At 37.8% G+C, this 12,275-nt stretch overlaps 1 pseudogene; it reads left to right on the top strand.

Annotated features, from left to right (window-relative positions):
* The first annotated feature begins 1,909 nt into the window (after nt 1-1,909).
* LOC128579916 (uncharacterized) lies at nt 1,910-1,984 on the top strand (annotated as a pseudogene).
* The last annotated feature ends 10,291 nt before the right edge of the window (nt 1,985-12,275 follow it).

The raw sequence follows: 12,275 nt of genomic DNA on the forward strand, positions 1-12,275 counted from the left end.
TTTGTTAATGTCTTCAGCTATTTCTTTTCTTAGAGTTTCATAGTTCTCCTTATAGAGATCTTTCACGTCCTTTGTTAGGTAAGCTCTCAAATATTTCATTTTCTTTGGCACCACTGTAAAAGGAATAGAGTCCTTGACTGTTTTTTCAGCATGACTATTGTTGGTATGTAAAGGCTACAGATTTATGAGTGTTGATTTTGTACTCTAAGACGCTGCTGTATTTCTTGATCATTTCTAAGAGTTTTGTAGTAGAATCCCTGGTGTTTTCGAGATATACAATCATATTATCAGCGAAGAGTGAAAGTTTGATCTCTTCTGACCCTATATGGATGCCCTTGATTGCCTTTTCTTGCCTAATTGAATTTTTTCAAAAATATTTTTCCTCATCTATTCAGATGATCACATTATTTTCTCCTGTATTAATAAGGAGAATCACATTGATTTTTTGGAATTAAACTAATATATTCCTGGCATAAACCCAACTTGTTATTGATAGAGTACCCTTTTCATATATTAATAGGTTGTTAAATATTGTTGATTTGTTGCATGTTGTTAATTTGTTTAGGTTTACTGCAACCATGGTCTTGATTGACATTGGCCTGTACTTACTTTTCCTTTCTTATAAGACCTTGTCAGGTTTTTGAATCAATGCTATGCCAGCCTTACAAAATAAAATAATGAATAATAAAGTAGTCCCCTATTTTTAATTCTTTGGAAACGTTTTCATAAATTTGGAATTATACTTTTCTTGCACATTTGGTAGAACTTACTGGTGAAACTGTCTAGACATGGAGTTTTCTTTAGGCAGAAACTTTCTCCTTGATTCAATTTCATTTATAATTATAAGGCTATTCTAGTTTTATAAAGTTATAAGAATATATAAAAACTCCAAATGGATATATGTTAGACTTTCACTTACATTCATGTTTTTAAAGCTTTCTTTTGCATTTTCCTTTTTGTTTGTTCCTCTGCACTGCATTCTGGAGAATTACTTTAGATCCATCTTCCAATTCATTGATTCTCTTTTCCATTATGTCTATTCTGTTGTTAAATCTCTCCATTGGTATTTTAATTTCAAAGATTATATTTTTAATTTCTATATTTTCTCTTTACTCTTTTCACATATGATTACCAATCTTTTTAAAATCAAATCTAAATTTCTAGACTATTCATTTCCTGAAAATATTAAATGTTCTTAGTTTATGCTCTGATTTTTGCTGTCTATTGTTTCATCTTTCTTGTTTTCTCCTGCCTTTTGTGAATTTGACTGTGACCTGTGTCTTCAAACTTTGTCTGGATAAACTATAAGACTATGATAAAGGTAGTTTCTTTAAGAGACACTTTGCATTTGTATGTGTGTTACAGGAGCATTTTAAATTAAATCTTCAGCTTGATTTAAAAAACTTATTTCTTTTAAACCTATCAAGTAATGTGACTTTTGGTCACAAACCCACATAAAGGCTGGCTGTCTACAATCTCAAGGGAGATTTAAATTTTGTTACCTCTTCTCATTATGAAGTTCCCACAAGAACATTTCTTTTACAAGTTCTTTGAAGGTGGAGTCAGTTTATTTCTGTTTTATTCTTATCATGGTGGAATAGTCCTTTGAGATTTCAACTTTATGGGAGGAATTGCCCATTAGATTTTCCACATTGGGCAATCTCCAGGACAATGTGAAAAATTAAACTCAAATTGAGCTGATTTGGCAAATATTCTCACAGTGAAAGTCAGCTTCAGTGCTCCCTTTTCTTCTCTGACATTTCACCTTTATTTAGTTTTTTGCTTGGGTATCTTTTATTCTCTTGCCATATTATAAATTAATTAAAAGAGATACAGTTTTTTTTTTTTTTAGCAGAGATAGTAGATTTGGTACTTAGTCAACCATCCTACTAGAAATAAAAGTTGTAGTATTGCTTCTCGGCCTTTTGGCTAAGATCAAGTGTAGAAATAAAAGTTGTAGTAAATTATTTTTAAAATACCTGATTTTAAATGACTGCATAGTATAACATAGTATAATAAAATACCACATAAATATACCACTGTATATTTTTACTATTAATATTTTAACATTTTAAATGAATCCAGTCATCAAGTTGATTTACCACAAGTTACTAAATCGTATTTTTAATTGGGCATTGATCTTGTCTGCAGAGTTTTTCTACTATGAAAATACTGTCATGAAAGTTGAAAAATGCTTTATGTATCGAAGGGTCTTAAATACTGTGGTGAAGAATTTCTTTTTTATCCTGTAGGTTATGGTGACGCATCTGTTTATTTTGAACTGGAGAGTGACATGGTCAGAGTTATATTTTAGAAAGAGTGAAAGATGAATTGCAGGTATTTGCGATTAAAGACAGAGAAACTCATAACAAGGTTATTTTAATAGTCTAGGTAAGATCTGATGAGGCTATGAACCAGGTCAGAAATAGAGGAGATTGAGAAGGCCTAGATTGGAAGACACTTGGGTTTTAAAATTTATAGAATTTGGATGGAACTATAGATCATTATCTTCAGTGAAGTATATGAAGAATTGGAAAACAAATACCACATGTACTCATTTTAAATCAGAACTAACTGATGAGCACAAATGTGCACAGAGGGAAGTAAAACTCAGTGGGAATCTAGCAGGGGAGAGGGGGCAGGAGGGGATAGGGAAAACCTACCTCATGGGTACAATGAACACTATTTGGGTGATGGACACACTTATAACCCTGACTCAAGTATTACAAAAGCGATGCATGTAACCGAAAACACATGTACCCCTTTAATATTTTGAACTTACAAAAACAAACAAAAAAAAGAATTTATAGAATTTAGTGATGAAAGGGCAGGAGGACTCTATTTTTTCTGGTCTGAACAATTTGGTGGATAGTAGTGTCCTTCACTAAAATAGGAAAACACAGAGAAGGAGCAAGTTATCAGTACACATTTAAATATGTTAAATTTTAAGAGCCTTTGGAGTTATTCACTGGGTACATACTCTTATGTATTTGTATCTGGAGTTGGAGTGGTCTGAGCAGGAGATAAAATTTGGGAATCATGAGGGAACATGTAGTTGTTCGAATAAGAATGTCTGGGATGATTGTGCAATTGTGCAAAAAAAAAAAAGGGCTCAGAGCAAAGTCACATATTTAAGAGGTCAGAGGCAGAGCTAATGCAGATAAAAACATAAGACCTCTTGTTCAAAATTATGTTACAAAACATTATCCTTTCTTCCATAGTATTCCTCTTACCATCATGGTGGCTTCTGTTTGCTATTTAATATCATTCCCTAAAAAAAGAAAAACTAAAATTTCAGATTATTAGTATGGATTTTATCATCCATCTTTATATTGCAAAATGCCAATTTCTAACAGCTTTATTGACGTATAATTTACATGCAACGAATTCATCCATTTAAAGTGCTCAGTTCAATGGTTTTTAGTACATTCACAGAGTTGTGCAGCCATCACAATTTTAGAATATATTCATTATGCCAGAAAGAAACACCCCTGCACTCAATTATTCCCTTCCCTAGCTGTATGTAGGCAACCGTTAATTGACTTTCTGTCTCCATAGTTTTATCTAGTCTGGATGTATAATATAAATCAACTCATGTAATAGGTGGTCTTTTGTGACTGGCAATACCAACATTTGATGCATATATCAGAACATTTAAGTTGTATGCAGGATCACTGAAATAACACAATCTGTATTTCAGGGCTCATCTCAAGCTGGACAGAAGAGACAAATTCAAGCCAGGAAGGTTGGAGGAAGAAAGAATGAGGATCTTCGCCTCCCCAATAGGGCTGATCAAAAGAGTAACTCCTGGAAAAGGGATGCTTGTTGGGCAAGTGCAGACCCTCATAGGTGCCTGGAGGATCTGCCCCATAACGGGGTGCTAGTTTGCTTGAACCTGCTATATTTTCCATTCTGTCATGTCCATGCCCTGGCCAACATGAAGTTTGGGGAAATCAAGCCAGGCATTTTCTCTATCCATGATCTGCTGCCCTAACTTAGGGCATACGGGTGACCTCCAAGAATCTTTAAACCTATGTGTCATACCATGTTCCATACCTGGAAGGGGGTGGCTAAGAGTTTGTGGGCCAACACTTGGCCCCAGCTGGTCCTCTGACACACATGCCAAAGTGCTGCTCATGTGGGACAGGAATGGAGTGTGCACCCAACTTCCAGGACAATGTCCAGCCCTTCCCAGGGGAAGAGGGTGATAGCAGTCATGAGGTGCAGAAGGAGAGGGGAAGGCCAGGAGGCCCTGGGATGCAAGGGGGGTGGGTACCAGTGGGCACTGAGAACCCTTCTCTGGGAGGTAGTAGTATGAACATGAGCTGACTCCAAGCCCAGCACATGTTTCATTGTCCCATTGGACTTCACTCAAAAGACAAAAATTCAAAGTAAAATTAAGAACTTCAAGATAGTGACTGAAGACTGTCAACCCCCAGTTAGAGGTTTCTGAACATTGAGGTGAGTGCAGCTGCACTGGTCTTACTTCCATGAAGCTGGCCTCTTAAATGTTGTAATCATTCAAATCTAGAATTCTCTTTCACTCATCCCTTATTTTCTGGACTGAATGTGAAGAGCTGGGGTATAAATGGGTCCAGATCCTGGACACCTGCTAAGGGTTGGCATAGGGTGGATAAAAACCCCATGTCTATTTGGATGTCTCTTAGAGAGACAGGTGGGAGACCACCTTCAAAGGATTCCTATACTACCTTGAGATCTGTCTCAGTCTATTTGGTGTGTATACATTCTAGCTGTCACGTGTTAACACCTAATAAATGACAATCTGCTCTCTGTTTCCCACACAGGCTCTTGTATCAAGGGCAACTCTTTAAATGTCTATGGTTTATAGTTATGTTTCACCTGAATCTTCTTTCCTTAGGCTAAGCAAACTTCTTTTATTTCAACTCTTCCTTATGTGAAAATTTCCAGGGTACATGACAATATCCACTGCACCAGTCATGAACATTTCACCAGAAAAATGGGCAAAGGATATAATACTCATAAAATTTAAAGCAATAAATATGTTTGGTAGCCATGTAGGAAACATTTTAACTCACTGATAAACAAAGAACTCCAAGTTGAAAAGGTATACCTGTCAGTTTGGCAGATGTTAAGATGATTATAGCCAGTATTGGTGAAGCTATAGGAAAAAGTAGTCTTGAGTGAGGTTGGTTAAGAGAGAGAAATGCACTTCTAGAAACAGTTTGGCAAAAGTCACTACAAGCCTTAAATATGTGCATACCAGCAATTCCACTTCTAGAATTTAGCCTGAAGAAATAATCAGGCAAGCTGTACATGCACAGATGTTCACCTCTACACTGTTTATAATAGCAGAATAGCAACAAACAGTGTCCAGTACTAGGGAACTGGGTAAATAAATTATGATACAACCACATAAAAAGATAATATCAATCTACATTGAAATGGAAAGATATTCACAGAATGTTTTTGGGGAGTAAATTATGAATCCAAAAGAATAACATGATATTGTTTTTGAACGCTATGTATTAAAATTTTAGCAGTAGTTATTTTTGACTAGTAGGATTAGGGTGGAGATGTTTCTTTTCTGCATTTCTATTTCTAATTCTCCCCCAGTAAACAAGTATTACTTGGATGTTAAAGAAACGTTTAAAGTTTAAAATGTTTGCGAATTTGATAGGCAATATGCCTCTTGATTTATCTTTTTGTTTATCAGTGAACCTAAGCAATTTTTCATGTTTATTCTTTAATAAAATATATTGAAAGTCTTGCATTTTTGGAAGAAATGTTATAGTGGTAAGGGAAATCAGCACCTTCCAAGTTGACTAAGTGTAGTGTTTGCATTTTTTAAGGACCGCTAAGTCCAGGGAGGGGATATGGTTTGACCAAACTTGGGACTCTGTGAGAACTGTGGCTCATGTCTGGCCACCTGGGCCTCTGAGTTTTCTCTCTTAGATCAAGGTCTCCGTACCTCATATATGCCTCCTGGCAATATTAAGTCTTTTATTGTATCAATTCAAAGAATTATTTATGATGTATAATTTCTTTCTTTTTCTTTTTTTTTTTTCGTAGAGACAGAGTTTCACTTTATGGCCCTTGGTAGAGTGCCGTGGCATCACACAGCTCACAGCAACCTCCAACTCCTGGGCCCAGGTGATTCTCTTGCCTCAGCCTCCTGAGTAGCTGGGACTACAGGCGCATAATTTCTAATGATTAGTTTTGGAAGTAATGTCAATGTAGATGCTGGTTTACACACATTTTTTGTAAGGGGAATTGAAGAGGAATATTCATTGTACAAAAAGCCTTGTACGATGGAAGGAAAAACTTGGGATTTGGGTCAGAGGACTTGGGTGTGAGTCTAGCCATACCATTCTCTAGATGTTGGTCTCTGGGCAAGTTATTTAAATCCTTCTGAACCTTGTTTTGTTTTTTTGAGACAGGTCTGTCACTCTCCTGCCTGGGCTACAGTGCAGTGGTATCATCCTAGCTCACTACAACCTCAAACTCCTGGGCTCAAGTGAGTCTCCTTCCTCAGCATCCCCCAAGTAGCTGGGACAACAGGCACATACCATCGTACCTGGCCACTTTTTCTATTTTTTTGTAGGGATGGAGTCTTGCTCTTGCTCTGGCTGGTCTCCAACAATGACCTCAAGCGATCCTCTCACCTCAGCTTCCCAGAGAGGTAGGATTATAGGTGTGAGCCACCATACCTGGCTTGAACTTTTTATATAAATGGTCAAGAATAACCACTTCACAAAATTGTAAAAAGTATTACTGTATGAAAAAGACCAGTAGAATCCTAAATTTCATATAGCTATCCTCATTTTTTATAAAAAAGGATTTGAGAAGTCAGACAGATATCACGTTTGCTGTTGTCATGGTTTCTACTATTAAGCTGACTCATGGGAAAGTCCGTTGTCAGGGTGGATTGCAGAAAGAAAGCACAAATATTTATATGCAACCTGTTTCAGAGAACTGTGGTGAGGAGGGCCCTCCTTAAGGAGAAAAGTTAAGTTTTTATCAGCCACCCAGAGTTAAGAGTGGGTCTGTTAGTCTTGTTGGGGCAGGATAATCATCTGGACCAGACATATTATTTTCCAAGAGCCAAACACTTAAACTTCGGGGAAAACGAGTCTTCTAGCAAAGAGAGTCTTCTGGGGGATACATGAAGAGGGTTGACCCACCATTAGACTGTGGACTTCGTAAAGTCAGAGATTGTGTCTCTCCTGTTCGCTGCTGGAGCACCCGTGCCTAGCCCAAGTGTGTTTTCCTGGAGTGGAATATAATCTCTTCCCCTGGTAGAGAGTGTAGATTTGAGTCTCCCTCTCTGAAGTTTGAAAGCTGATTAGGAGAAAAGGGAATTGGAGGTTTCTCACTGTTGGAATGCTGACTTTCATTTGCTCTTCCTGTTTTATTAGCGTGCCTCCTCCTTATTCTCAGGAGGCAGGGTCTATAGATGACCTCAAAATTAATATAAGCCAACAATGGGAGGCAGCAAATAAAATTAAATGAGATAATATTTCTGAAAGTACATTTTAAACTAAAAATAAATTACTGTAAGTACTCCTCTTACTTAAAAAGATAACCATCTTGAGCCTTATATTAATAGTATCTTATCCATGGAATTAGGCTTAGAGGAGCTTATTGATGGTATTTATAACCCTATGGTACTTTATGCTGGGCCTGCCATCTTTAGAGCAAAATATTTAGCTTTTGCTGGCACATTTTAAAAGACCGTTGATGGAGTGAAGAAGGGTGGTGAAGATAGTGAAGCACCCAAAACAGAGATTGGCATACTACGGCCTGTGGGTCCAACCAGCTGCCTGTTTCCATAAATGGAGCTTTATTAGAACATGGCCATGCCCACTCATTTACATATTGTCTATAGACACTCTCATGCTGGATATGCAGAGTTGAGTACTTGTAACAGAGACTGCATGGCTTGCAAAACCTGAACTACTTACCGTCTGGGCCTTTTAAGAAGGCGTTTGCTAAGCCCTGATCTAGAGGCTACATTCTACATTGCATGCTTGGAGAAAGTGGAGATTTAGCCTGGACACAAATGGTGGAAGAGCTGTAAAATAGTTAATAAGAACAATGTCTAATATTTATAGAGTATTCACGTGTGCTTGACAGTTGTATGCATGCATTATTGTATTTAATGGGCATTAAGGATCATCTTCCTGACTCGATTACATGTTCTTCAATGTCAGGTTTATAGCTCCAAAATGTAGAGTGGGAGCCTAGCAAGTATGGGCTCTGAGTGAATGTTTGCTGAACTAAATGAACAAGGCCATGATGTGCAAGAGACGAAGGCCCCTCCTTGGAGGTCAGAATAGAAATTTCATGGAAGCCGACTGTAGGTCGTCAAGAACAGCTTCCCTCCAGTCATATCAGCTCCTTCTGGGGTAGTGAGATGTCCATCCCTGAGAGAGGTTCATTAGAGCCTGGAGCCCACCTCGTTCTTCATTGCTGCTATGTTGGGTCTTCTTGTTTAGGGTAGCAGGTTGAACTAAAGGAAGTCAGAAGTCTTGGCTTCTAGGATTCTATCAGTTAAACTAGGAGGGGAAGACTAGAGCTCAAAATATAGAGTTGACATAGTTCTCTTTCTCCTGCATCATATCTCTTTCCTTAGAATTTCCACAAAAGGAGTGAGGAGGAGATTGTTTTCGTGGAAAGAACATCGCAGTGAGAATCAGGAGATTTTGGGTCATAATTCCATTTCTGCAACTAATTTACCATGTGAGCCTCACTAGCCTTTTAAGCTCTCAGAGCCTAAGTGTCCTTAAGTGAGAGGGCTAGATGAGATAATCTCTAAGTTCTCTTTCAGTTCTAAAATAATTGTATCCAAGGATCAGCAGGGCCCCTCCTATTGAAAGGGCTGGATGGTCTAATTCAGGCGTCCTCAAACTTTTTAAACAGGGGGCCAATTCACTGTCCCTCAGACCGTTGGAGGGCCGGATTATAGTTAAAAAAAAAAAAAAAGAAAAACAACTATGAACAAATTCCTATGCACACTGCACATAACTTATTTTGAAGTAAAAAACCAAAACGGGAACAAATACAATCACACTGCCTCATGTGGCCCGTGGGCCGCAGTTTGAGGACCCCTGAAGATGTTTTCCTGTTAAGTGTTGCCAGAGTACTGAGGTTTTGCTTTTCAAAATATGTTGCCTTCCTCCTGATCCTGTCCCAGTCTCAGCTGCTCAGTACCCATCCCCTTTCTCTATCCCTCCTTAATTGTGCTTCTTATTTGGGAAATTAGGTTAATTTAGGCTATAGTTTTAGCCTTTCTTCATGTCAAAGGCAAGTTCTTTCTTGCTAAATTTCTGCTCATTTGGCTGGTGAAGCACTTGGAGCTGTTCAACTCTTGGAAGGCTGGAGATATTAACATTGACCTCAGAGATGTGATTGGACCTCCGTTATTTAGGGCACTAAACACAGACAGCTCATATTTCTCATGGGGGAACATTTTATTCTTGGTGGAAGCAGCTTCAGCTCCCAGAAGGCTATCTCTACCCATTTCTCAATTTAGGTCCCTTTAACTAAAGAATTTGGGCCTAAGTCCTTTTCAAAATTTATGGCAAAATTCAACATTAAATGGACCCTCATCTAGCAGCATTTTTTCTATTCTCCATCTAAATCAACATCAACTACTGTGATCTCCAGTTACCTCTAGGCTGTTGTTGGAACTATTCCAACATTTGAAAATTTGACTTAAGTGCCTAGTCATCGACTAGTTTATAGTAGCCCATATTCTACACTCTATTTGACCATATATATTATATTAATTCTGAGTAGCCCTGAAAACTGCACTGTCATGTTAAGAACTCCTTTTAGTCCAAGGCATGTCAATGTGTGTTGCCAACTTCCAACTGATTCTCATCCAGAAGATTAACAAGGCAGCCACATGGTGTTCTTTTTTACAAAACATTATTGCCTGCATTATAGCTAGGACTTGATGTGGCGACATTAATCCCAAATCTGCAGAATGGTACTCTTAATTCTGCTTGGGTGGAGAGCAACTTGAGCTCTCTGCATAAGCCTTTTATTTTAGGAATACCACATCCTTTGTCATCATTTCTATTAGGAATCTTAGTCAGTTGCTAGAATTTTTTTTTTTTCTAAATCATAGCTATGTACATTAATGCGATCATGGGGCACCATACACTGGTTTTATACACCATTTGACATATTTTCATCACACTGGTTAACATAGCCTTCCTGGCATTTTCTTAGTTATTGTGTTGTGACATTTATATTCTACATTTACTAAGTTTCACATGTACCCTTGTAAGATGCACCTTACGTGTAATCCCACCAATTACCCTCCCTCCGCCCATCCTTCCCCTCTCCTTCCCCTCCCTCTCCCCCTTCCCCATATTCTTAGGTTATAACTGGGTTATAGCTTTCATATGAAAGCCATGAATTAGTTTCATAGTAGGGCTGAGTACATTGGATACTTTTTCTTCCATTCTTGAGATACTTTACTAAGAAGAATATGTTCCAGCTCTATCCATGTAAACATGAAAGAGGTAAAGTCTCCATCTTTCTTTAAGGGTGCATAATATTCCATGGTGTACATATACCACAATTTATTAATCCATTCGTGGATTGATGGGCACTTGGGCTTTTTCCATGACTTAGCAGTTATGAACTGGAGCACAACATTCTGGTACAAATATCTGTGATTTTTGGTCTTCTGGGTATATACTTAGTACAGGAATTATAGGATTGAATGGCAGGTCTATTTTTAGATCTCTACATGTTCTCCAAACATCTTTCCACCTGCTAGAAATTTTATTCCTCTCCTGAAAAATAATATTTTCTCTCTTTTCACATTGAGATGCCCAGATAGCTCCCTTCTTTAGTGAATAATCGCTAGCATTGATTTAGTGGCTGAATATCCTCAATGACATGTTTTAATTATTCATTGAGAAGCTATGGGAGTTCCAACTGAAAATGGAGCCTGGCTAGCAGACCCAGTGAAGTCTTTCTCAACTTTCCTACTAAAATGCCTATACTGCAAAAGAACAAAAGATAACAGGTGAAACACAAACATAAAAGCCATGGCCAGAAAAATTTTAAAAACTGGGGAAGAATCTATACTAATTATAAAAATCAAGATTGAGACAAACCTGCCCAAATTGGCACAGAAACACTCTGAAATGAGGATGGAAAGTACTGGGTCCTCCCCACTTTCTGTATGGACAGAAAGTGTATGGACAGACTAAGAGATTCAGGGTGAGCACTGATAAGAAACTGGGCATGTGGGCTTTTATCTATCTGGGTTCATTTGTGTGGCTGGGGGTGTTGTAATAGCATTCCATATATAGAGATATTAAAATTCTCAGGAAACAACTTGGATGATAGGTTGGAATCTTAGTCAGTTGCTAGAATTTGGAGGCACATGCATTTTCAGAAGAAAATTTCTTGCAGGTAAAGTTCTTATAGGTTGAGTGGAAAATCAAAACACCACCACCACCACAAAACAACGACAAACCCTGGAAACAGCGTGCTGGGAATCACACATTTTTATGTGCATTCCAGGTTCACGGTATCAGGAAATCAGACAGCGTTCATGGAGCAAGACAGAACCTCAGCAGAAGAAAAGTGCATGAGATGGAGTGGACTGGAGTTGGACCAGACGCTGTGCACGTAAAGCCAAGTTATTTCAGCTTGTCTTGTTAAACTCCAAATTTGAATAAATATCAAATTGTTCAAAGTTAAATAAGGAGTAAGAGAAACCACATGGAGTCTGCAAAAAAGATTTTAGTGCAGTGGAAGAGATTGCCTAGAAAACACAGAGGGAGAGCGCATCTCTGAGATTATTTAGTGGCAGATCCAGAAACTAGAGGATTTCAGGGAACTGTTTGGTCTTCTCCATAGAATGTAAAAGATATATCAATATTCAAGAGTGGAGAGTAAATATATGGATAATTAGTATTTCTGAAGAAAATACTTAAATGGAATAAAAGCAGTGATTAAAGAGCAGCAACAATGATTCATGAGCATAAGTAGACCCAGATTGAAAAAAAAAAATCATTGTGTTCCAGACAAATCAACGAACAAAAGCACACACAATGATGTATCCTGGCAACAGTTTTAATTCATAATGATAAGAAAAACCTTTCATAAGCATCTGAGCAGGAGAAACAGACTACTTAAAAATATAACAGAAATCTGGCTATTCTCTGGCTTTAACTCTGAAAGCTTAATTTAGAAGAAAAGGAAGTATTATATACGGAGTTTTGAGAACAAAAGTTGCAACTTACTGCTTTTATACCCAGCCTAGT

This window comes from Nycticebus coucang, chromosome 2, assembly GCF_027406575.1.
Source record: "Nycticebus coucang isolate mNycCou1 chromosome 2, mNycCou1.pri, whole genome shotgun sequence".
Classification (NCBI taxonomy): Eukaryota; Metazoa; Chordata; class Mammalia; order Primates; family Lorisidae; genus Nycticebus; species Nycticebus coucang.